Source organism: Chlamydotis macqueenii, chromosome 3 (assembly GCF_036417535.1).
Source record: "Chlamydotis macqueenii isolate bChlMac1 chromosome 3, bChlMac1.mat, whole genome shotgun sequence".
In the NCBI taxonomy this organism is placed as follows: Eukaryota; Metazoa; Chordata; class Aves; order Otidiformes; family Otididae; genus Chlamydotis; species Chlamydotis macqueenii.
In genome coordinates this window covers 22,045,249-22,069,763 of record NC_141558.1, presented here as the reverse complement: position 1 = coordinate 22,069,763, position 24,515 = coordinate 22,045,249, and the positions used below count along the sequence as shown (strand labels likewise).

The following is a 24,515-nucleotide window of genomic DNA, read 5'->3' as shown; positions in this document are numbered from 1 at the left end:
AGCCACCAACCTGATGTAACCTCATTTACTATAACCCTTTAAGCCTAACTCATCAGCCAATTGCTCACCCAACGTATGATGGACTTGTCTAGCTGTGTGCTGGACAGTTTATCCAGAAGGATTCTGTCAGAGAAAGCATCAAAAGCTTTGCCAAAAAGCATTCATCAGCCCAGCTCAGGACTGGCTCTTCCAATGTCGGTTCTGATGTAAAGCACTTTTGGGATCACAGGGCAACGACAGGCAGCCAAACTCCTCTCAACAGTGCCCTTGAGGAGGCAGCTGCACATGTAACTCCGGCAAGGTGAGCCCAAGCTTGTGGTGGCATCACTGGTAAGTTTGTAGAAACAAAAATAAGGGTAATCAGAAGTTCCAGAAGACCTTTGGGAGCAATCACAGTACAAAGAAAAACAATATTTTAATTTGTCTCTTTCTTAATTTCTCACTTTTAGATTCTAATATCACTGCTGAAATAGGATAACATCATAGGCCAGAATTGGTACTATGGGATTTATAACTGAACATGAGTAATTCAGAATTTATAACTGAACATGAGTAATTCAAGATGTGTCCTGCTTTCAGCTTCCTCCCCCAAAAAATATCGATCACATCCCCCAGTTGCTGTCCCATTGCGGCACTCCTGGCGTACATACAGAGACAACTCGGATTCAGCAAGGTTTGGCCCTATTCTCCAAGAGGGCAGTTTCTTACTACCTGTAGCACCTCTGCAGCACAGCTCACAGATAATTACTGCCTCATCGGGTTTCCAAAATGTTCCACATCCATCTTACCCGTTCTTTTCACCAGCTATTGTCAGGAGCTTTACATACTTGATAGTGTAATCTTCCTTTGCTTATTATTTGTTTTTATTATTATTGTACCATTATAATCTCATTATAGTCTTTTCTAGTTTCAATTATTGTATTTATTTTTTTTCTGAGTCATTGTAATTGCTTTTTGTTTTTAACAATGTTAAGAATTTCCACTCTCTGAAGCATCTCATTCCCATTATAAAATTCAGTTCAGAGGTTGTCAACAATCTTGGTTTGCACTAGTCTTGGACTGATCTTTTTGCAGTGCATGATACATGGAACCTGCCTTGCCAATGACTCCAGCCTACAAAGGTAGATTCACTTTTAAACAACAGGCTCATCAGCATATAGAACTCGTACGAGAACTGGTCTTCATATTTATATGAAAGATAAATACTTTATAAAATCCTTAAAGCCAAAGAGCATTATGTACTTATTTTCTGATCCTTCCAACTGTGGGAATTATTGTTTTTCTACTCTGGGTGTGCTTGGTAAAAATACAATTTTATGAATTTTTGTGACTGAGTGACCATTAAGCTTATAAAATACAATCACATCAATAGAATGTAATAAAGTAACTCCCCTTTGACAGAAAATAAGACGACATTCCCCTCATTTCCCAATTATTTATCTCAAATGTGAGATTAAATGTATATCCACTAATCACACACATATCCCCAAAGAAAAATTAAGTTAATAAGATGTGTAAATCAATTCTAAAATGTTTTCCTGCACAGGAATCCTGTAACCTGTCAGGAACTCACTTAAAATCAGTACAGCTTTACTCAGCTACGTGGATTGTCCCTGCAAAATGTTTGCAGAACTGTGGCTGCAAATTCTAATGATGCAGTTATTAATTTAACAGAGATACCTTTGCTATCAAATGTCATTAAATTAATTTACCTGTTTCTGATTTACCAGGATTGATGTCTTCCTAGATATAGAATTAAATGCAACTAAAATGCATTGATATTGTAATACAGTTTTGTCTTGTTTTAAAAGATTAATTACTTTATTATGTATGCAAGGAACTTATGTAGTAAAAATACTTTTAAAAACATAGGGCTTCCTTCTTTTTAAAAAAAAAACTTTGGACCTGAATTCATCGACAACTTGGCAACAGCCCGAGTCGTTCTTTATCTAGGACCATTATTTAAAGATGTGCACAAGTCCCACTGTAACAATGACAGAATTTTCATATGCAACAGGAAAAATATTGCATTACTCTGCTCAGGAAACACTTTTTAATGTTTTGAGAAACATGTCTCAGCACTTAATCCCATGCATGTTGCATTCATCATACACATCACGTGTAATATTTGCATACATTCAAAATTTGACTTTGAATTCAGCAACTAGATGACTTATGACACAGCACTTGTGTGCAAAACTAGATTAGAAAAGTTTTTGAGTATTCTTTGATACAGGATCACTGGAGGTGGGGGAAGATGGCTATAGTGGAGAGGTGTACTTCTCGGCAAGGCGCAGCTTGACATCCTGTTATTCTGTATCGCACTTAACATCCAGATTCCTTGAGAAGTACTGCTATGAAATTGCTCTTCAGCTTGTTCATCTGCATAACTAATGATCACTTTAGAGACAGAAAGATCCATCCATGATAACATTAAGACAAAAGTTAAAAGCTCTGAAGTTACAGAAAGCTGGGAATAACACAGTAATTTAAGCATAATTTTTGTGAGAATATGCAGGCTGCATCGTACAGGTAACAGGGTGCGAGGAAGAAAGCATTTTGGCCTGTTCCCAAAGCCCTTAATTACCAGAAAAGCAACCTCACATACAGTTCATTGTTTTGCAAAGAGCTGGAAAGGATCATTAAATCATCTAGTTTAGTCTCCATTTCTCCACAGAAATCTACATTTTACACAAAAAAACTCCAGTCAACTCGGCTGTCTAAATCATAACCTTTTAAAGAGGCACACAGCAGGTCTATGAAGTGGTCTTATTGGCAGCAGCATCTGCATCTCGGCCACTAAAACACCAATGTTCAAAGCATTTGTAGAAAAATTACCCACAAAAATGAAAAAAAAAAAAAGTGTAGATGGAATAACAAAGAGAGGGGAAGGGGAATTCAGTATTTTTAAAAATTAGTATTTATCTCACTACAGCTAATATCTAGTTTTATTTTTAGCAGCATTGGCAAACAGCAATTACAGTCTTAAAGGCAATCAGGGCATGCACCCAGCTACACAAGTAATAAGTAGCACAGATGAAGATCTCTAGATTTACCTGAACTGCATTAGCAAGATATTTGAATGACAAGTACCCTGCAAATTCCCTTAAACCAAGGTAAGAAAGGCTAAGGACCCTGGTGTTCGAAACAGTTATCATTTGGCTAGGTACAGTGCATGTCTCAGGCACATTCTAAAAATATATCTCTGACTCGACCGGCCTGGCTTCTCTGAGCTGAAAGGGTGTCATAGTTTAACCCTGATCGGGAGCAGACTATGCAGTCTCTCTCTCACTCCCCCCACCCTCCAAGGGAACAGGGAGAGATAATATAAGAAAAAAAAAGGCTTAAAGTTTGAGATAAGGACAGAGAGAGATACTTAAAGTTACCGTTATGGGCAAAACAGACTCAACTCAGAGAAAATTATTTGTTTATTATTAAAACCAAAGCAGGATAATGAGAAAGAGAACAAGATAACCTCCCCCCACCCCTCCCTCTTCCCGGGCTTAACACTATCTCTACCTCCTTCCCCCTCCCCAAGTGGCACAGGGGGGGAAAAGGGAATGGGAGGTGCAGAGGAATCTCTGTCACGATCCACATTACTCTTCCGCTCCTTCTTCACTGACCTTGGCGTCTGCAGCCATTCTTCTCACAACAAATTCTTCACAATCAGCAGGCAGACACCTCTTGGTTCTCTTCACTTCTCATCTCCTCTCCACTTCTTGCAGCCGGGCTGGGCTGAGTTGGGCCCAGTTGGGCCCAGTTGGCTGCCCAGCAGGAGGCCAGAGGGTGAGGGCCGCAAGGCACACAAGGCTCGCGCCTCCCCCTCTCTACCCCTGCTTCTGCTTCTTCACATCTTCTTTTTTTTGTTTGTTTCTTATTTTTCCCCTTCTTAAATACACTATCACAGAGGCGTTATCAGGGAACATTCTGCTACCAATTGGCTCGGCCCTGGCCAGCCATGGGTCTGCCCTAGGCCCGGCCGAGTACACTGGACAAAAGAGAAACAACTTCTAGCAGCTTCTTACAGAAACTACCACTATAGCACCCCCTCACCGAACAACACCAGAACAAAGGGTCAACCCCAAATTCCTCATGTATGACAGGTATAAGACAAAACACACCTGAATGAGAGCTGTTGACAGATTAAGAATTCACCACAGGAAACGGGCATTCCACCAGCTAACCATCCTTAATATGGAAAAAAATTTGCCTTATATACAGTCTGTCTGGCTTATTTTTCTACTGTTCTCAGATACACTTAAGAACTTTGTATTAGATGGTGCTTTCACTCAGGAGTGATGCTCATCTGGCTCAATGGAAATACACCTCAATTTCTGAAAAGCCAAAGATCAAGTTTTAAGTCTGACTGTGAGGCACTTTACCCAGATCTTAAGGAATTTTTTCCCCCTCTTTTCTGCATGCCTATACATTTTTCCAAGATTACTTTAAAAAGGCAAGAAAACTGTAATGTAGTAATATAAATTTCAAGAACACCTTTTATAATGCCAAAACCCTCTTCCTGTTCACTTGTCCTCTATTTAAATACCGTATCAGTAAGTCAGCCCTTCAGCTCCCAGCATGATCTTAAACAGTGTCTTGAGTCCTTTGTCCAGCACCACAGAACAGAAAAAGTTGAAACTTTCAAGAACATATTCTTTGCTATTCTGGTATTGTGACCTTCTTTTCTTCATCCCAATTGGTCATTTTGTCTTCCCCTAAACCAAAATAATTTTCCTGGAAGATGTCCAGCTTACTAGACTGAAAAGAGATTGATTTATACAATTGTCCACTCTATTAATGGTGTTCCTTTTGCTTGCTTCAGATACAAGTTTTAGAAGATTTTTTTTCATGTTTAGTGCTGAATACGGCTGAACCTGGTGCCACTTGTTGCGCAGCCATTCCAGAAAAAGTCCTGTTTCACTGCTGTCTTGACAAGCTTTTGAGATCTGTTTTCAACCAGCGTCCAGCCCATTAATTCTGTGTTTTGCTATAATACAGCAATGGTTTTAAAACCACCTGGATCAAGTTGAACAGCTTACAGCACTCTATACATGTTTGGCTGAAGTCAACTGAAATATTGAAGAAAGAAGTCTGTTGGCAAGACCCACTTTCTTAAAAACATGTGAAAACCCATTACAGAATCTAAACCTGTAACTGCTTACTAACAAAAAAAAAAGTTGAGACAGGATCTTGTTTTTATATCAAATGAAACTAATTTGCTTCTGGAGTCATCCCAATTGTTACTTTGAATACTGCTATAATACTGCCACTTACACTTACAGAGATTTCTCACTTATTCTTGAACTACTCTAGTATTAACAACGAACCAGAAACCTTTCTCAAACAACTCTTTTCAGACTCTTGGATGTAGATGACCTGACTGTACAGATATTAACATGGATACCATTGGATACCACTGGCACAGAAAGTCTTGTGTATTACAAGGCCTTCAACCTGAAAAGTCAAATATGGAATAGAAAGATTTATTGAAACTCTCCAATTTATTTTATCATCAATGCAATAACTTTTTTCAAGTACAATGGGTTTATTCCTCTGCTAATTTTTTTTTATTTTTAATTTATTAAAAATCCTCCAACGTACTTCCACCAGTTATATTTTTCTCCTAATGCCCTTGAGGGAACACACTTTCAAGTGCTTTGCTCTATCAGCTCCTCATCAAGGAAACAGTCAGGCCTAGAGAAACTTTCCTATGTGTGATGACAGAAAGTCCAGGAGTCAGTTCCATATAATTTTAAACTACACAGTCATATTTGGAAACTCAGGATCAAACTCAAACTCACTGAATGCTAAAATATTGCATTAATAGATTCCCCAGAAGCATTAGTGAACAGAAAATAAAGGTACTTTTGGATTGCAAAACAATAGTCAGATCTAAAATTCAATAGAGAATGAAAAAAGATACAAATAATTGAAGTAAATGCTTCCAAAGACCTCAAGAATTTATAATTTGGCTATATTTTCTTCAGGTCTCTTCATTTAAAAAAACTAACTAGCACACGCAGACTGAAAAAAGAAGTTGATTAGGTTTTGATATTAAGAAATCTGCAGAAGAAAAAAAAACCTAGATGGAAGGCAATTATGCAGCCTTTACTAAATGCATATATGCCCTTTAATTCGTTTGCGTAAAATGCTTAATGTTCAAAATCATCACTGCAGCAGTATGCCTAACTGGATTTGTATATTTTGTATAACATAAGAAAACAAAGTCATTAAACTCCTACAGATTTACTTCTCAGTGTGTAATTTGAATGTGAATATATTCAATTAAAAACAGTTAAGTAACAAAAACAAAAGATTATCATTGGGATGGTAGTTGTTATATAAAAATATGCCAATATGAGACGCAGAAGTAGCCAAGAATCACAGCAGTCAGTCAACTGATTTTTTACTATCATTTACTCATTGACTGCTGAACTTCCGGTATTATCTGTGCATCACAAAGTCAGTAACTGCAACATAAATGAAGCTTCCATGTTAAAAATTTCAAGGTTGAAATTAATGAGAAGAGGCTAAATGTTTTTCTTGCCCTTCTGCGAAGACTGCTTCTAAATTAACGCAATGGAATGAACTAGATACTATGGATAAGGAGACATACAGGAACAAGAATACTTTTTTTTTTAAAGTGCTTGTTTTAGCACAGATGGAGGGCTGGGGGAAGGAAAGAATTAAGAAAAAAGTGTATTTGATAATGAAGAAGTTATCATGCCGTAATTCCTATTTAACTGGGAGACAATCCATAACTGAATATATAACTGACTTCTTAAAACTGAGCTTTTAAACTAGGACTTCCTTGTTACGCTTCCAATTCACTCAGCTTAAGACGGATTAATTCTGTGGGGCTACTGCATTAGCCTATGTCATTTGCTTTTCAACTAATAACAGAAACAAACAAAAAAATATTAAACATTTGCCTTAAGAGAAATATTTTGTACAATATAGAATCATAGAATGGTTAGGGTTGGAAGGGACCTTCAAAGGTCATCTAGTCCAACCCCCCTGCAAGGAGCAGGGACATCCCTGACTAGGTCAGGTTGCTCAGAGCCTCATCCAACCTGGCCTTGAACATTTCCAGAGATGGGGCATCCACCACCTCTCTGGGCAACCTGTTCCAGTGTTCTATAACTCGCATCATAAAAAATTTTTCCCTAATTTCTAATCTAAATCCACCCCCCTTTATTTTAAAACCATTACCTCTCGTCCTATCGCAACAGGCCCTACTAAACAGCCTATCCCCATCTTTCTTGTAGGTCCCCTTGAGGCACTGGAAGACCGCTATCAGGTCTCCTGGGAGCCTCCTCTTCTCCAGGCTGAACAGCCCCAACTCTCTCAGCCTGTCCTCATAAGAGAGGTGCTCCAGCCCTTTTATCATCTTCGTGGCCCTACTCTGGACCTTCTCCAACTGGTCCATGTCCTTCTTGTGCTGGGGGCTCCAGAACTGGACACAGTACTCCAGGTGGGGTCTCACCAGGGCAGAGTAGAGGGGGAGAATCACCTCCCTCCACCTGCTGACCACGCTTCTCTTGATGCAGCCCAGGATGCGGTTGGCCTTCTGGGCCGCAAGGGCGCATTGCCTGCTCATGTTAAGCTTCTCATCCACCAGCACTCCCAAGTCCTTCTCCTCAGGGCTGCTCTCAATCCATTCCCCGCCCAGCCTGTATTTGTGCCTGGGATTGCCATATCTAGCAGTAAGACTAATCAGAGACCCACATTGCTTCAGAAAGTTGTGGAACCTGTCATAGGCTGCACAACCGTCAGGAATGGACTTCCTGGCAGGCACAAACAGAGCTTGTGATGGACAAAGGATAGAAATTACATATCTGTCCAAATCCTCCTCCAGGCCTACAGGTCTTATGATTATTTGAATGAATTAAAATGGAAAAGCACATGAAAAACCCATGGCCATCAAATCAGGTAGATACAATTACAATGAAAAATGCAGTTTTGTACTGGATTAAACATCATTAGGCAGAACTCTTGCATAATCACACTCTCCAAAAGTAAAAATTATCGTAAAATTATTTGATTAAACTATATAAAGAATTAGTCATCAATTCAATGATAAATTTTGTGTATAGGTAGATTGTGTTATAAGTTAACAGTTATCATCCACAAGGAAGATAACAAATATTACAGTACAGAACCTGCTCATGAAGACACAGAGGGAGATACTGCTCAACAGTACCAGAAAGTCAAAATTATGGAGAAGTCTCACCAAAGAACAATCCAGGACACTTGGAAAGGTAGAATGTTTCTGAAAAACAAATCCCTGGCAATAGGAATCAACTGTATTAGAGAAGACATTCTGCTTGTGGGAGTCTGGAAACTGTCTAAAGTGCAACAGCACTGTGGTATGACTGCCCTCCCTTCACCCTGGCTGCCCAGCGTGCAAACAGAAAACACAGTGAACTTAAAACAATGGATGCAAATTCCACCACCCACCCACCAAAAAAAAAACCAACAAACCAACCAACCAACCAAACAAACAAGAAAAAAAACCCCCACAAACCCCAACCACAAGAAACTACTAAAAACCCAAAGAAACCCGCAACAACAACAACAAAAAAAACAAAACCAAAACCAACATATCTTTGTTTCTGTTGCAAAATGCTGACTTTTGGCACTCCCATTCCCATCCCATCCCACTCATATGGCTTAAGAGAGAGTATTAAAGAATTAATGTGCTGTGCACACATGCCCATTGCCAGGAGGAAGCAGAAAGGAACTGCAAGCTCAACCTCACAGGTTCTCCTAGAGTGCTCAAGGTTAAGCTTTGGCTAACATCAGATTCTTGTTCTGGTTTTGTTTGGTGAGGGGGGGCCTAAGGTGGTAGCTTCTGTAGGAAACTGCTAGAAGTCGCTCCCCTTTGTTCAGTGGACTCGGCCGGGCCTAGGGCGGACCCGCTGCTGGCCAAGGCCGAGCCAATTGGTAGCAGAATGTCCCGTGATAACGCCTCTGCGGTAACGTATTTAAGAAGGGGAAAACAGGAAAAAAAAGAGGGAGAAGATGTGAAGAAGCTGAAATGGGGGCAGAGAGGGGGAAACGTGAGCCTCATGGGCCTTGCAGGCCTCACCCTCTGGCCTCCTGCTGGGCAGCCGAGTGGGCCCAACCCAGCCCGGCCTGGCTGCAAGAAGTGGAGAGGAGATGAGAAGTGAATGAGATGTAAAAAGGATCCTGAGAGGCGTCTGCCAGGCTGTTGTGAGGAACAGCTGCAGACGCCAAGGTCAGTGAAGAAGGAGGGGGAGGAGTAATGTGGCTCCTGGCCAAGATTCCCCTGCAGCCTGTGGTGACGACCATGGTGGCGCAGGTTGTCCCCCTGCAGCCCATGCAGGTCCACGGAGGGGCAGAGATTCACCTGCAGCCCATGGAGGACCCCACGCCGGAGCAGGTGGATGCCTGAAGGAGGCTGTGGAGGGCCCGCTGTGGCAGCCGTTCTGGAGGAACTGCACCCCATGGAAGAGATGACCCACACCGGAGCAGTTTCATGAAGGACTGTGGCCCGTGGGAGGGACCCCACAATGGAGCAGAGGAGGAATGTGAGGAGTTCTTCCCCTGACGATGAAGCAGCGGCATAAAACAATGCGTGATGAACTGACCGCGACTCCCATTCCCTCTTCCCCTCTGTGCCGCTCGAGGCGGGGGGGGGATGGTAGTAGAGATAATGTTACACCCAAGAAGAGAGAGGGGTGGGGGAGGTTATCTTGTTCCCTCTCTCATTCTCCTGCTGTTTTTAGAAATAAATGAGTGTTTTTCCCCAAGTCGAGTCTGTTTTGCCCCTAACGGTAACTTTAAGGATTTCTCCCTGTCCTTATCTCAAACCTCGAGCCGTTTTTCCTTATATCATCTCCCCCTATTCTCTCGGAGGGTGGGGGGAGCGAGAGAGAGACTGCGTAGTTTGGTCCCGATCGGGGCTGAACTACGATAATGGTACAGTATTTCTACCTTAGTCAAAAGATCTAACAGGAAGGCAACAAAATGCAAGTTAAATAACAACAGTTTTGTAGGAAGCCATATGTCTTCTAAAATGCCAAGCAAAGATGTCAGTGACAGTTAAGGATGCTCTGCAGTTCACTGTTGAGAGTAATTTGTCAATAACTTGCATGATGATATGCTAAAAGATTTTTTCAGATAAATCAGCCGAGCATTACACAACGTCAAATAGCTAAGAATGCAGCCCAAAAGACTACATTACTCAAGTGTAAGTATAGTGAATATCAGCCTAGAAAGTGTTTCTTACATTATTTTAAAAAAGAGAGAAAGAAAAATTCAGGTAAGTTATAAAGAACAAAATTAGAAGACCAAAAAGAAAGGCAGCAAAACTAGAGAGACAATAATAAGCACATAAAATCCTATGGGGAACTGCAAAACATTAGGCATGGAAATCAGCAAAGTACCTAATAAAGTGATAAAGCTGCCAAATTAAAAAAAAAAAAAAAAAGATGAAAAGAACTACCAACAAGAGAGAAGATTGGAGTTATTGACTTTGCTGAGTTATGAAAGGCCCTAAGGAAAAGGAAAATACAAAACATCAGAGAATATATATGTGATCCGTGATGCTCTTGAGTTACAACTCAACAAAATAAAAATAATGAAATAGCATAGGATATCTTCCACAAGGACTTAAATGGTAGAGCTTCAAAGAAGAAAGATGACTACAGCCTCCCCATACATAAATTACTTGAGTAAACAAGTCGGAGACCAGCTGTAGCAGAAAACAATGAATGCAGCCCAGCAACTATTACTTGTAATGATTTCCAACAGAGTAGCGGCTACAAGGTTGAGATTTTGAAGATGTCCACCTTCAGGCCAAAATCTGCCTTTCATTATGAAGATGAGTCGCACTTTCAGTCAATCAAATCTATCTCAGAGTTTACCCTTTCTTCAATTTTAATTCTAATAACACAAAGTCCAGTCAAACCCAAAAAATCATAGAATGGTTTGAGTCAGAAGGGACCTTCAAAGATCATCTAGTTCAACCTCTCTTCCATGGGCAGAAACATCTTTCACTAGATCAGGTTGCTCAAAGGCCCATCCAGCCTGACTTTGAACATGTCCACTGATGGGGCATCCACAACTTCTCTTCTTCCAGTGTCTCACCACTTATATTTTTAAAAATTTCTTCTTTATGTCCAATCTAAACCTATGCTCTTCCATTTAAAACAATTGTCCCTTGCCCTGTCACTTCAGGCCTTGGTAAAAAAATCTTCACTTGTCTTTCTTAAAATCCCCCTTTGTATACTGAATGTTGTATGATGCAATCTGTTTTCTTTCAAGTTAACACAAGAAATGGAAAGACAATCATATTGAAGATTTACAATCTGTCCCTTATGAAAAAAACAAGCAAAATAAAATACTATTATGTCCTTCAAAACCATCTTCTCTGCCGAGGCAGGCTGACATGCCTTCATTAGCACTTTGAATTCACAATCATTAAGAAGCTTGTGTCAGCATGGGAGGGTCCCCTCACAGAGCCAGTCTCTCTTAAGTGGTAGAAAGTACCTGAAGAGTCCCTGTCGAATCTGGTGGCCTGCCTAAGAAGCTGTCTCATTTGGATGACACCAAGACACTAGTGTTTGCACAGTTGGTAGATACCTTACGCATCATCCAACAGCCTACTTTTTATTGGACATCATAGAATTCTGTGCCTTTGAGAAGCCCCATTCATTGCCATTGTATCCAAAATCCAAAAAGTTTCTGAATCAGATATATTATCACATTCCATGTAGCAGAAATGATATTCAGTATACCACTAAAGAATCTGAAAATAAAAACCTGAACAATGGGGTTTTGGTGTCTACCCCCACCAGAAGATCAGCAAGGCTTCGAGCCATGATTTGTGTTTCTCTGGATCAACATCTTTCCTTCATTAGCCCCACCATCCCCATCAATTTCTCTAGAGCATGTTTAAAAGTGATTGCCATTAAATAAAGTTATCAACTGATTTTTTTTCAAATACTTAACACAGCAGGTCTTCAATGAAATAAGCATCATAAATTGTCCATAGCAGAGAAAAAGTATCTTGCTTATTGTATGGCAGTTCTCTATAAGTTGCTGAAATGTACATAATGTTACAAACTGAAGTAAAGTTGACTGCCTCATTTCTATCCTGCAGCCCAGAGGAAGAGTTCAGAGTAAATTCCCAGTAACCCAAGTGCCAGAAATCTCTTTGCCACACCAAAACCAAACAGGCTTCCACCATCCTATTGTTGACTATTTGAGCTTTGACTTTTTCACTCCCCATAAACCACTCCAGAAGTACAACATAGGCATTTCATTCAATGAGCCACTTGAACAATTTATCCACAGTTTTAATCTTTGAAAACCTGACTACCCCCTTCAGCACTAGAAAGTCATCTTGAAACTGGTTTCACAGCAGGAAGGTTCATTTCTAAAACAGAAGGCAAGATCAGCAACAGTGTGGGAATTTCATTGTAGCATCAGTGAGTACAAAGTTTGTTTCCTCAACTCAAGCTCCCCAATTCAGCACAAACGCCTGCAAGAAACATGGTCCTCAGTGCTGCAGGGGATGCACTGTGTGCTCCTGCCTGCAACTCGCCAGTCCTGTTAGGCAGAGCAGGGGTACGTGGAGGTCAGCCTCCTCACTGTCTTTGCAGCATTTTGCAGTCCAAAACATACAGAGCTCTCGCTGCTGCACAAAATACTTCAAGGACCGCAATCATGCATTGCTCGAGGAGATGACATTCCACTTTGTGAGATGTATTTTGTTCCATGAAAGGCATACTCTTTACTCTTAGATAGCAGCCTGTGCCTTTCCAGCTATGCCCTTGGAAGACCGCACCACATAAGCATGTTCAAAAGAATCACAGGCAAAAGACATTTTATTTTCTGCATTAGCTAGCAACAAGTGTACTTCTGTACTTTAAGATTTTCCTATTTCTGAAGTATTTTATAAATATTATTAAGCACTTACTATTCTTCTCTGAGCTAAGCAAGTATCACCCCCAGTAATGTACTAACCACTGGCACATACTGCCTCACCACTGGGTTAGAAAAATTATTAAAGACCAAAGTAAAAGCCCTCGAAGCTAGAAGAGAAGTCTTCAGCGAAAATGAAACACATACATTACTGTCTGGATGGTCAAATCAACAATACCTGTCACCAGACTAATTTGGACAGGTATTAATAAAATGAACATCCTGCTAAAGAGGAGGTTTATAATACAGTGCATTTGTTTACTGTGTCTTCTTACTATTACAGTTTCCATAGAAACTGTAGGAGAGAGGTAGCAAATTTCAGCAATGGGCAAAAAATTTTAATAATCTTTTTTAAAGAATCATTATATATATTTTTAGTGCAAATAGCATACATCAGCAAGACTTATACTCAGATATATGAAACATGGATCATCAGTCCTAATGCAGAGGTGATCTTGACTGTCGATGATTTCTAAGTCTTTATGGCAACAAGAGAAAGGACACTTCCTTTAATACACATCAGTAACAGTCCACGCCATATTGGTCCTTCCTCTTCAGGCTTTTCAATTTCTGATCATTTCCTCCAACTGCTCTCCAGATGAGCAAGGGAGCAAAAAGGTACTGAAGCATTTTCAAAATATACTTCCTTTTCCCTGAAGCATATGTGATATCTTATCTCTTACATTTATAATCACCTACAGCTTAACCATGATGTAATTTCTTATGCCTTGTGGGCTGATTTCTGTGACTCACAATTTCCAAATATATTTGTGAAGGTGGTTCATGAATTAAACTTCTGTCAGCTGAAGCCCCCAGCATTGTTCTGCCCATGTTCAGTATGGAGACTTCTGGCTCACAAGAAATTTTAATGGTACATTACAGAGGATCAGCCCTTGGTTTACAAAGGACATTCAAGAAGTCATTATATAAGGTAAGAGAGACTGCAAATGACCCATGGCTTTCTGTCATGCCATCGTTACTCTTTGGTAAGTTTAGGTTTCCTATATATACCACTGAAAATTTTCAGATGATTCATCCCCGGGGTTTGCTGTCAGATGAGCACAGTTGTGAGTTTTTTGTAGTTTCTCTGGTACTGTACTCTTACCTCTCCCTTCTTCCCTGATTTTAAGCTGTGTCCAGATAAGACCTGAGAGACCCTGGGACAGCAGCCTTGGCCAACTACAAATTCATACTTCCTCACGTATGCATTTAACTACCTAAATCTAGCAAACCAACATATTTTAATAAAATTAACATAATCTACAAGTGACAACATGCATCTAATCTTGTAGAATTACTTGCACAGAGCTATACTGAAATACCACCTTCCTTTATGTGAAATATCATCACCTTCTCTGCCCCTTCCCTGCCCTGGTGACCTTTGCTCTAGAAGGATAAGCTAACAGGACAGTTTTTGCTGTTCCTAGGCTCTTCCTTTGCTTTTCCCTGTGCAAAAGCATCACTCCACTCAGCTAGCAGTTTGGGAGAAATTCTCTGGAGATACAGCTGGTGTCTTACCCAATGCAGACTCATACTGAGACGACTAAACCACATGCGTGGAAGCACTTGCTACAGTTTAATCTCAAGTGCAGAAGGTGCAGCACTGCCTCCAGTAATGTACTTCTGCAATAAGCACGACTAGCAGCTTTGGGGATCGTATGCATTACTGGTGCAGAAGTCTTTGATATTTCCCATCATGACAGAAAGGAGACAAGTGGTTAAATTGCTGCCTGTTGTGCACCATTTTAGACATTAGCAGCTGTTATTTATAGTGCCTATTATGTTATCGTATCCCAAAAGACAGGGGAACCACGTCATACAGCATTACTACAAATAAAATCATTCTAACACAGAAAAACCATTTTAAGCATAGCGAATATCACTGTAGTTTAAATGGAAAATATGAACAGCTCAGATGTTTTGATAACAAAATGTATGTTTTAGTACTCCCACCTCACCAGCTAATATAAGAAGAAATAGGAAGGACAGGAAAAATTGTACATTAATAAAGTCGGCTGAAAGAAAAATGATACGTCTGGAAGAAGTCTCCACCAGCATGTCAGTGGAAGTGGGATGTCCTTTTCTGGAAAATGCACAGCTGGAAGAAAATAGAGCTCTCATGGCTTTAATCATGGAGAGGCTTGTATGCTACATCTTTTTAAATCTGTTATTCAGTCCTAGGGAGTTAAACACAAGCTCAAAGCATGTCGCAGAATACAGAGAGGCAAGACACTACTAAAACAAGGAATGTAGATAATTCTGTGCAGGCACCTCTGAGACCTTTAAAAGGTGAGGGAATAGTTTCTTTTGGCCCACAATCAAATTCTTTAGTGGGAATGAAACATCATTGTGGTCTACTCTACCCATGTGAAACCAATGAATCCAAGACTCCTCCAGCAATACAGCTGTATTCCTCTGAGACCTGTATGAATTCCCTGTGCTCTTCACCACTGACTACTAGTTGTTGTAGAAAACAGTACTAACATTTTACCTTACTCGCTATATGAGCAGAAATGTCTAACTTTCAATTTCTCTGCTCATTACACTCTATAACTCTACCCACACACTGCACTGTGTTGGCCAAGTAGTACATTTTAGCAGTGGACTTCAAAACTATATTCCTCCGCAAGAGAGAGCCTGTGTACAGTACACACACACACATACACACCTCCTCAGTCCACGTGATTTACATACTGCCAGGGCAACCATTTCACAAAGACATGAAAGCACTAAAAAATAAAAATCCCAGACTCCAGCATACAGAAAACATTCCACATACCGCTTTCATTTTGCGATAGTCACATTACTAACATGACCAGTTATCAGAGCTGCCTGCAGTTTCTGCTGCTGCTGATGTACACGTCTCTCTTCCTTCAGTAACTGAGCTGTACGCACTGGGAATGTTTTACAAAATACTTCAGAAATAAAGGTCAAGTAAGCTTTCTTGCGAGAGATGCTGTTCTCTGGAGAGAAATCCTTCCTACATTCCTTCAGCCACCGGGCTCTTATGATGTTAGGTAAAGAGACTGTAAACACACATACTCACATTTCTGCCTCTAGAATAACGCTTCACCAAGTTAGAGCCCCTTCTTCAGCCCCTGCTCCCCCTGCACATATGAGGGCAAGACTGTTGTGAAAGTGCTATTTTACAGCTAACAGTTACATCAAGTCCCAAGAGCACAGGGGCTAGTCATCACTCGCTTTTCAGAAGAGCATGTTTTATTGATTTTGAAACATTTAACGTGACATCTAAACATCAGTGAAACCTCTTGCTCAGCTTTCTGTTTTTAAGATTACATAGTTTCAGGTGAAGCACTACCGTGACTTCTCATAACAGTAATGAAAGGGGAAAAACATCTCTCAGGAGGAGCTGGTTGTAGTGGAGGACCTTGAACACCAAAAAGGATTTTGTACTATGCTAGCAGCCAGCTAGGACACTGTGCAAAGCCTGAAGCACCAGCACAATGTGCTGTGACCATGTTTTTTTACTCCATAAGCAGAATGGCAAAGATATGCGCCAGCTGGTGTCTTAAAATAGTTTTATGCTCACACATATCCAGAGTTCTCTGGCCTGACCAATTATTTTAAGTGGACCAATATGTGTTAATTAGCTCTATCCCTGGAATTCTTGATACTGAAATCTGAGGACCTGTTGATCTTCAGATAAAAGACCTGACACCTTAGAAGTCTGAGTCTACCACAAACTGCCTATATTTCTGCAGTAATAAAATATTTCTCTTTTAGTGGATTAAGCTGGACAGTTCTAGGTAGACACAAATCCAGTAAAACAAGGCAATCTTCTGGCTGATTTGCGACTGAAAGTGTATATTTCCTTATTCTAGCTAGACATCTGGTAGTACTAAGTCTAAAATGAGCCAAAGGATGCAAACTAATTGTAGAAGATGATTTCTTCCACAGTCTGCAGGTTTCCTCTTAACATCACTGCAAGCTATCTGCTTTTTAGCACCAGATGTGTCTTATCCAGATTCTGACTCCCTAGGAGAACTGGAACCAATGCCTTGGTCCTTTATGGCTATGTTCCCTGTGCTGCTGATCTTCTGTAGATATGAAAAAAAAAATAGAGAAAAACACTGATGAAAACCAAAGTTTTAGTAATAGGCTTATATTCACTTTGTGGGTGGTGGTGAGTGGAAGAGAATCAGGAAATCAAGAAGTGAAACCCCACCCACTCAGGAATATTACAATTAAAGATTTTGATATCTTTACTCAAATCTACTGGTTTTTAATCTATTTAAAGTAGAAGGACATGGACCAGTTGGAGAAGGTCCAGAGGAGGGCCACGAAGATGATAAAAGGGCTGGAGCACCTCTCTTATGAGGACAGGCTGAGAGAGTTGGGGCTGTTCAGCCTGCAGAAGAGGAGGCTCCAGGCAGACCTTATAGCGGTCTTCCAGTACCTCAAGGGGGCCTACAAGAAAGATGGGAAGAGGCTGTTCAATAGGGCCTGTTGTGATAGGACGAGAGGTAATGGTTTTAAAATAGAGGGGGGTAGATTTAGATTGGAAATTAGGAAAAAATTTTTTACAGTGCAAGTTATAGAACACTGGAACAGGTTGCCCAGAAAGGTGGTGGAGGCCCCATCCCTGGAAACGTTCAAGGCCAGGCTGGATGAGGCTCTGAGCAACCTGATCTAGTTGGGGATGTCCCTGCTCCTTACAGGGGGGTTGGACTAGATGACCTTTGAAGGTCCCTTCCAACCCTAACCATTCTATGATTCTATGATTCTAAATTACATTAATTCCCACTATCAGATGACCCTTCCAGAACTGAACCAGTACTAAAGAAAAACAAACAAACAAAGCAAGCCCTTCTTTTTCAAGTCTACAGCCAGTGTTAAGATATTCACCCAAATCAACCAAGTCTTCTGGAAGAAGAAAGGTCACAGACTACAGTATATGAGAGTTTCTGTAGTGTAAAAATGGGACATTAGACATTAGCTAATCAAAGATGATGCCATGTTTAGGGAACTGCCACATGCCATGTTAGAGAACTGTTACACCCTGCATTGTCTTCTAAACAAATCTGGAGGTGAAAAAAAGGCTCATATGTCAATCAGTTACTTTCAAAACATGTCAGGTTTAGATGTACACTAGTGCAGCATACAAGAAGGAGAGGAGAAGTGGAATTTGTTAACCTAGATTATAAAATCTAGAGGGAGGGAATACAGGATAAACAGTCTTCAGGTATAAAAACGATATCCAAAAGGAGTTTAGAAACAGGAGGCACACATCGTCCATACAAGTTAATGAGTTTAAGCTGCAGCAAGGAACGTTCAGGTTATGTATTAGGAAAAGTTTTTGGTTATGAGGTCGGGGAAGCTGAATAACAGGCCTGGAACAGCCACACAAGCATCTGTCAGAAAAGAGGTGGATATAGCTAATCCTCCTTGGGGCATGGCATAGGCCTGCTCTCTCCTCGTTCCCAACTCCATGCTAATCTGACTGGTCACTTCTGGCCAAAATAAGAGGACTATTGGCCTGGCCTGGCCTGGACCTCCTCTTCCCAAGGATAGGCTAAGACAAGCTGTGGCTGGGGTTCAGGCACTGGGGAAGGGGCAGAAGAGTCTATATAAGAACACACTGTTTGCAATAAGTAGGAAGTTCACCTCACCATACACCCATCTGTACGGTGACTGCTCTGCAGTCCTGACTTCTGATATGGTAATGTCAGTAACATGGAGGAAAAAAAGAGAGCAGGAATCTCTAGGGAAACAAGAGAGCCCTAAATTATGTTCTGAATATATTAGATTATATCCTTTGTTTCACTTTCAGTCCAGAGCATTTAAATTAGATCTCCTCTGAATTGGATGTTTTCCTCTCCCAGGTTCATGTGGCACTATTCAATTAATTACTGTCAACACTTTTCACAATGCAAGCTATGTCTGACAAGAAGTTCTGTCACAGCTTATTACCTCTGCCACTGGGTATTGCCTCACACCCTTTCATCAGTTTATCCTTGCACTGTGCAGTTCAGTTCTCCCTTCTTCATCCTTTATTGGTCATCCCAGACACCTCTACACAGTTAACATAACACATATTGCTCCTAACAGCTCTAATGACACGGGGGTTTATTTGTTATTTTGCAAAAGTTGGCATCATATGCCTGGACAACTAAAAGCAAAACAACCTTGATACCAAGGTATGAGAAGTTCCAGATTAACTAGAAGATTAGGAAAATACTTACTCTTGCTTTATTTTCACCCCTCTAATTCCCATTTCCATGGAAACAGGGCTGGAAAGTACCAGCAGGCAGCCTGCAGCTGAACATCTGAATGAGAACGCTCATGTTGAACTCAGCAAGCAGACAGCAGGTGAAGCCTGCAGGAACTGTCTAAAAATCTATAGCTACATCTTGAAAGTAAAAGGACAATCTCAGTTTAAGCGAAGAACTTCTACAGAGGATGATACTTAACCTTAGTCAACATTCTCGCATTGCACCAGCTGATAATCAGACTTTCCCTTCTATGAAACATAGGAATAAAATTTCTTTATCTCATTGGCACAAGACAAAAATTTATCACAATTAATTAAGTACTTCAAAATGTTCAGGTGGAAGATGATATGCTAGTGAATATGGTAAGTTATTTTCATAAGAGGACTTGTCCTCTTATGAGGACATTGTCCTGAAATTCTTTCTGTGAAATCAAACTGGCTGCTGTACAGTTCATGCATATGCATTGTGAGCCCAGTCATTTCAATGGCTCTTCTTACAAATATGCATTTGAATAAATATATATACAAAAAAAAAACCCCTAGTAGTTAGTAATATATTTGCTAGTTATAAAACACATTGGTTTCGAGCACCAGTTCAGCTCCTTTTTTTTTTTAAAGCTACTAAAGCAACATGGTTGTAGATAAAGTTAAGGGGGGAAAAAAGCAATGTTAACTACTATATCCAATTTAGTAAAGTTTAATACAGGAGTTCTTTTTAATACCATCTTAGATTTTCCTCCTGTTCAATATTTGCTCTTCAAGTAACAGGAGGAAAAGCAAACAAGCGAAGGATGAAACATTATCGTCTTGGGCTATACTTTACCCAGTGAAGAGTTCGGCTGTTATTAAACTCCTGCTTTTTTTTTTTAAAGCAATTACCACCCTCTCAAGTAGATATTATTCATTCTTTGCAGACAGCAGAACACTGGTCACACTTTTTTCCTAATGTAATTTCAAACAATGCAGTGGAGAAAATAGGACGAGGGGTAATGGTTTTAAAATAGTGGGGGGTAGATTTAGATTGGAAATTAGGAAAAAATTTTACGATGCGAGTTATAGAACACTGGAACAGGTTGCCTAGAAAGGTGGTGGATGCCCCATCCCTGGAAACGTTCAAGGCCAGGCTGGATGAGGCTCTGAGCAACCTGATCTAGTCAAGGATGTCCCTGCTCCTTGCAGGGGGCTTGGACTAGATGACCTTTGAAGGTCCCTTCCAACTCTAACCATTCTATGATTCTATGATTCTATAACGAAGGAGTTAATGTCTTGTGCAAGTTCAATATCAGCACACAAGAGCTGACTTGAAAATGGATGATGTAGAAAGTTGAGACAGCATAATTTTTTTTGAGAGAGTGTTGTTTAAAGTTTAAAAGTGCTATTTATCAGAATCAAGTCACCCAGATAGGTGCGGATGCTCTTTATTGTACCTATGTTCTCCTTCACTATAAGAGGGGAAGTTCAAGCCTAAAGCATCAAAGAACGAATCAACCCAATAAGCTGTTAGTGGCTATTGATTCGGTCCTTCCTTTGAGATCTTCAGTGGAAAAAAATGAGCCCAAATTTGCAGTCCACAACCTATTAAACTCACAGCTATGACGGAAAAGAATAGTACAGAAGCTGTTTGTGCAATTTCCTTGCATGACAGGAAACTAATAATTGTCTATCAAGAGTACAACAGCAGCAGACAAAGCGTACAACTGTCAGCCTCTCTGCAGTGTAAGAATGTCCATTTAACAGCTGCAGCAATGGTAAAAATCACACAGAGTGCCTTCTGCTGTGAGTCCCATTGATAACTCACATTTTACTGCACCAAGTAGATTTGTGCTCACCTTTGAGGATCATTTACTGTGCTAGATCATGCTACATGGAGCTCTGGGGTAAACAAAAATCAAACTCCAAATAATTCACTTATCTAGTCTAAGGCTGTTTAAACACAGCATACAAAAAAAGTATAAGCTTTCAGATGCATTTCCTCTGTTTATTTGTATGAAAATATCTATAGCTAAACAACCCGCATGTACTTCCTCTAAGAGCTCTATTTCAAGAAAGACTGGAAATAAAAAGAAACTTAAAAAAATACATAAATTGAAATAAAAAGCGATCCACATCAGGGATCATTGATTTCTCTGTTTCAATGCTGCATTCCTAACCCCCAATTTTTTTTTTATTTTTTAGGAATAGCAAAGCACGTATTTTCACTTCAAGGGCAGAAAGAGCGTACTGCTCATACTGTGTGAACAGATCTCTAAACCATTATCATAGCCAAGACCCTTGCTACAGGGTGAAAGGAGGGGGGAAGGACAGCCTTAGCATCTGTCTAAGGTTTACAGAAGTGACCATGCAGTAACGTAACAAGGAGGACTTCTAACTTGGCTGAACAGTTCCTGTTGACAGGGGATGGATCATTGCTGGGAAATATTTCTAAAGGGAATTAGAGCTGGCTGCATGTGTACTCAAAGAGTGGTGATGTCCATCAAAATAGGTTGGTTATTTCTCCCAGCTGAAGCTGGAGAGAGAGGGTTATAATTAAAAAAAAATAAGCAAGCTTCTCCCCACCAGGTCATTAGTACCTTCACCCTGTTTTCCCTTAGGATCTTGTTAGTAACACCTGTACAGAGCATGTAACTGCTTTTCTTCCAATTAACTTTATAACTGCTAATGCATCCCAGTTGTTGTGGGCTGGTTAAGTTACGGGAGATGGAAAGAAACTGAGAAGGGATATCAGTACAGCTCTTACAGTATGCTGGTGGCATATAGGAAGGAAGTGCAGAAAAGAAGTGTCTGATCTGAGATCTTTTGTTTCATGAGGCACAGGGTATGTGACATACAGGTTCTGGATACCAGCTAACATGATAATGAACGTACATTATACTGGTGCGTGATATATTAACCTTTAATTTAGTAATCAAAATATATTTATAATTAATGGAAAGCCACAAATAAATGAACACTTAAGAAATGAAACATCACTGTCTATTAGAAAATCTTAATGCAAGGAACCAGCTTGCAGCATTCAATGTTTTATTTAGAGATTGAGATTTGGTAAATGTTTTACACGTTTGAAAAATGAATCGTTCTTTAACCTTTGAAATACCTGATCTTGTTACATGCATGTCTTCTTCCAAACTGCATTGCTGTGGAATGGCTGAATTACTTTTTTTATGCTCCATTTTGAAACACTGCAGGAAATGTAGCCAAGTTATAAGTATTGAAAATAAAAGTTCACAGTGGAAGTACTAACACAGCTTTACAAGAGGAAGTTGATGAGCACTCCTGTGTACCTTTCTTTCCACACATAGCTCTCTCTTCCAGTTTTCAAATACAGAAGATCAATACTGACAGAGTAAGTGCTGCCACTTCAAACTCTTACACGGTGTAGGAAGGAACAGTGGGACGTGCAATTTTCTAGCGTGTAGGCAATATAGGGCCATACTACTTCTAAGGCTAATTGCATTTATTCCCCAAGAATCAAAGTTAGGTTAGGTCTGAGGAGCAGCCAGATGAAAGGATGGCCTGGCAGCACTGTCTCCATCGTTCCCAAAGGCTCGTTTCTTTCTCTGGGCTGCAGCTCCTGTGCTAACAGCAGGAAAGAGGCTGGCTGTGGGGGTGCACTCAAACAAGGAGCCAAAGAGCCCCAAGCTGGCCACTCCTGAACTGCTGAATGAATATAAACAGGTGGGGAAACTATTACTGTGTCTCTCCCTTTCACCCATCCCTGCTCCCTACAGTATCTGTATTCTTCCCTAATGGTTTTGGAGGTCTCATTTTATGCTGCTTCCCCTCTTTCTTCTCCCATCCCTCCCCTCCGGTCTCTTTATTCCTTTCTCCTTTTTATTGGGAACAACACCTAAGTCTGCATATTGCTAAATTCCTCCAAATGTCAGCAGCTGAATACGGATATAGACCTAAAGCTCATAATCAGGCCATTTCTCTGGGCTCACTTAATGAGAATGGAGCTGGGCAAGATTACACATGATCTATACATGTGAATGCAAATAGCACAGTCCAGATTTACCCAAATTTAATTAATGTCTTCTTAGTTTGGACTAGTTGATTCAGGCACACTCAAACAAGAAAATGGTTCACCTGTCTCTAACAGACTCAATGAATCAAATTCAAAAATTCAGTCATTCTTTTCCTCCAGAAAGGAGCTGAAAAATCCCCCACGTCCTGTCTGAGCTTGTCTTCCCCTCCTCTCTGTCAAGTATTTAAACACCATAAACACGGGAGACAGGGAAAATGGAATGCAGATATCATTTACTTTACACCTGCTGGCAAGTCCCAACTATGTAACAGCATAAAAATACTTGTAGCAGTCACATAGAAGCAATAGAAGTTACAGTTGTTTTCGTACCTAAGTGTGGTTAAGTTGTACAGCAGTTGTTACATACCAAAACCTGACATGCTTCCTCTTCAAAAAGCTTAGTTCAAAATTTTCAAAACCAAATTTTACACTAGCAAGCTCCTCCTTTCTCTTACGTCCAAAAGAAAGCACTTTTGAAGGTGATTGGTATTTTAGATAAATAGCTTTCTTGATACTGATTATAAAGGCATATTTGACCCTCTTTAGATAAATGGTCAGAATCTTACTGCCCAGCTGCAAGCCAATGCTTCAGGTAACACTGGCTTTGATATCCACTTGATACACTTCTGTACAAGTCAAGATGATTTTGGTCAAAGCATCTGGATCAAATTTTTATATTACAAATCAAATTAGGAAAAAAAAAACAAAACAAAACAAGACAATTGGCACAGAATATTAGTACAAGAGCACACAGACTGGGCTGTGGCCATTATACAGAGTTTCCTTAGTCCAGTTTTCAGGAAAACTTGAAATAATTATAAAGGCCAAAGTCTGTCTGCAATCTGTTCATTAATTATAAACTTTAAAATTCTTGCTAGAAGAGGGGTGTTATTAACTATCTTACTACAATCTACTGCTCCTGTCTTCACAGATGAAAATAGAAATGAGATTTTAACTTTCATTTGAGCAGTTGCAGGTAACCACAAGTCACACTACAGTTCAACACAGTTGTCAAGTTCTCTGTGCAATTATCCTTAGTGCAAATTGTGCCTGAAATACACATAATAGCAAGCCAAAGAACAAATCAGTTTATTTTAACGGTACCTATTGGGGGTGGGGGAACAAAGCCTTAAGAGCTGCAAGGGTTCACATATGTTCTATTAATCAGATATCAAAAACATGCTAAATTTTTCATTCTACTTCACTAAGTCTGCTAAATCAAACTCACAATTGCATATACAGCCACTTTCACCCAATTTATAAAATTATAAAAAGGATTTAAAAACTTACTTTAAAATAAATTGT

General features: G+C 40.1%; 1 long non-coding RNA gene across 1 annotated transcript in view; it reads right to left on the bottom strand.

Moving 5' to 3' along the window:
- Window positions 1-24,515, bottom strand: part of LOC147601200 (uncharacterized) — a 119,855-nt gene that overhangs the window by 12,293 nt on the left and 83,047 nt on the right. The window lies entirely within an intron of this gene.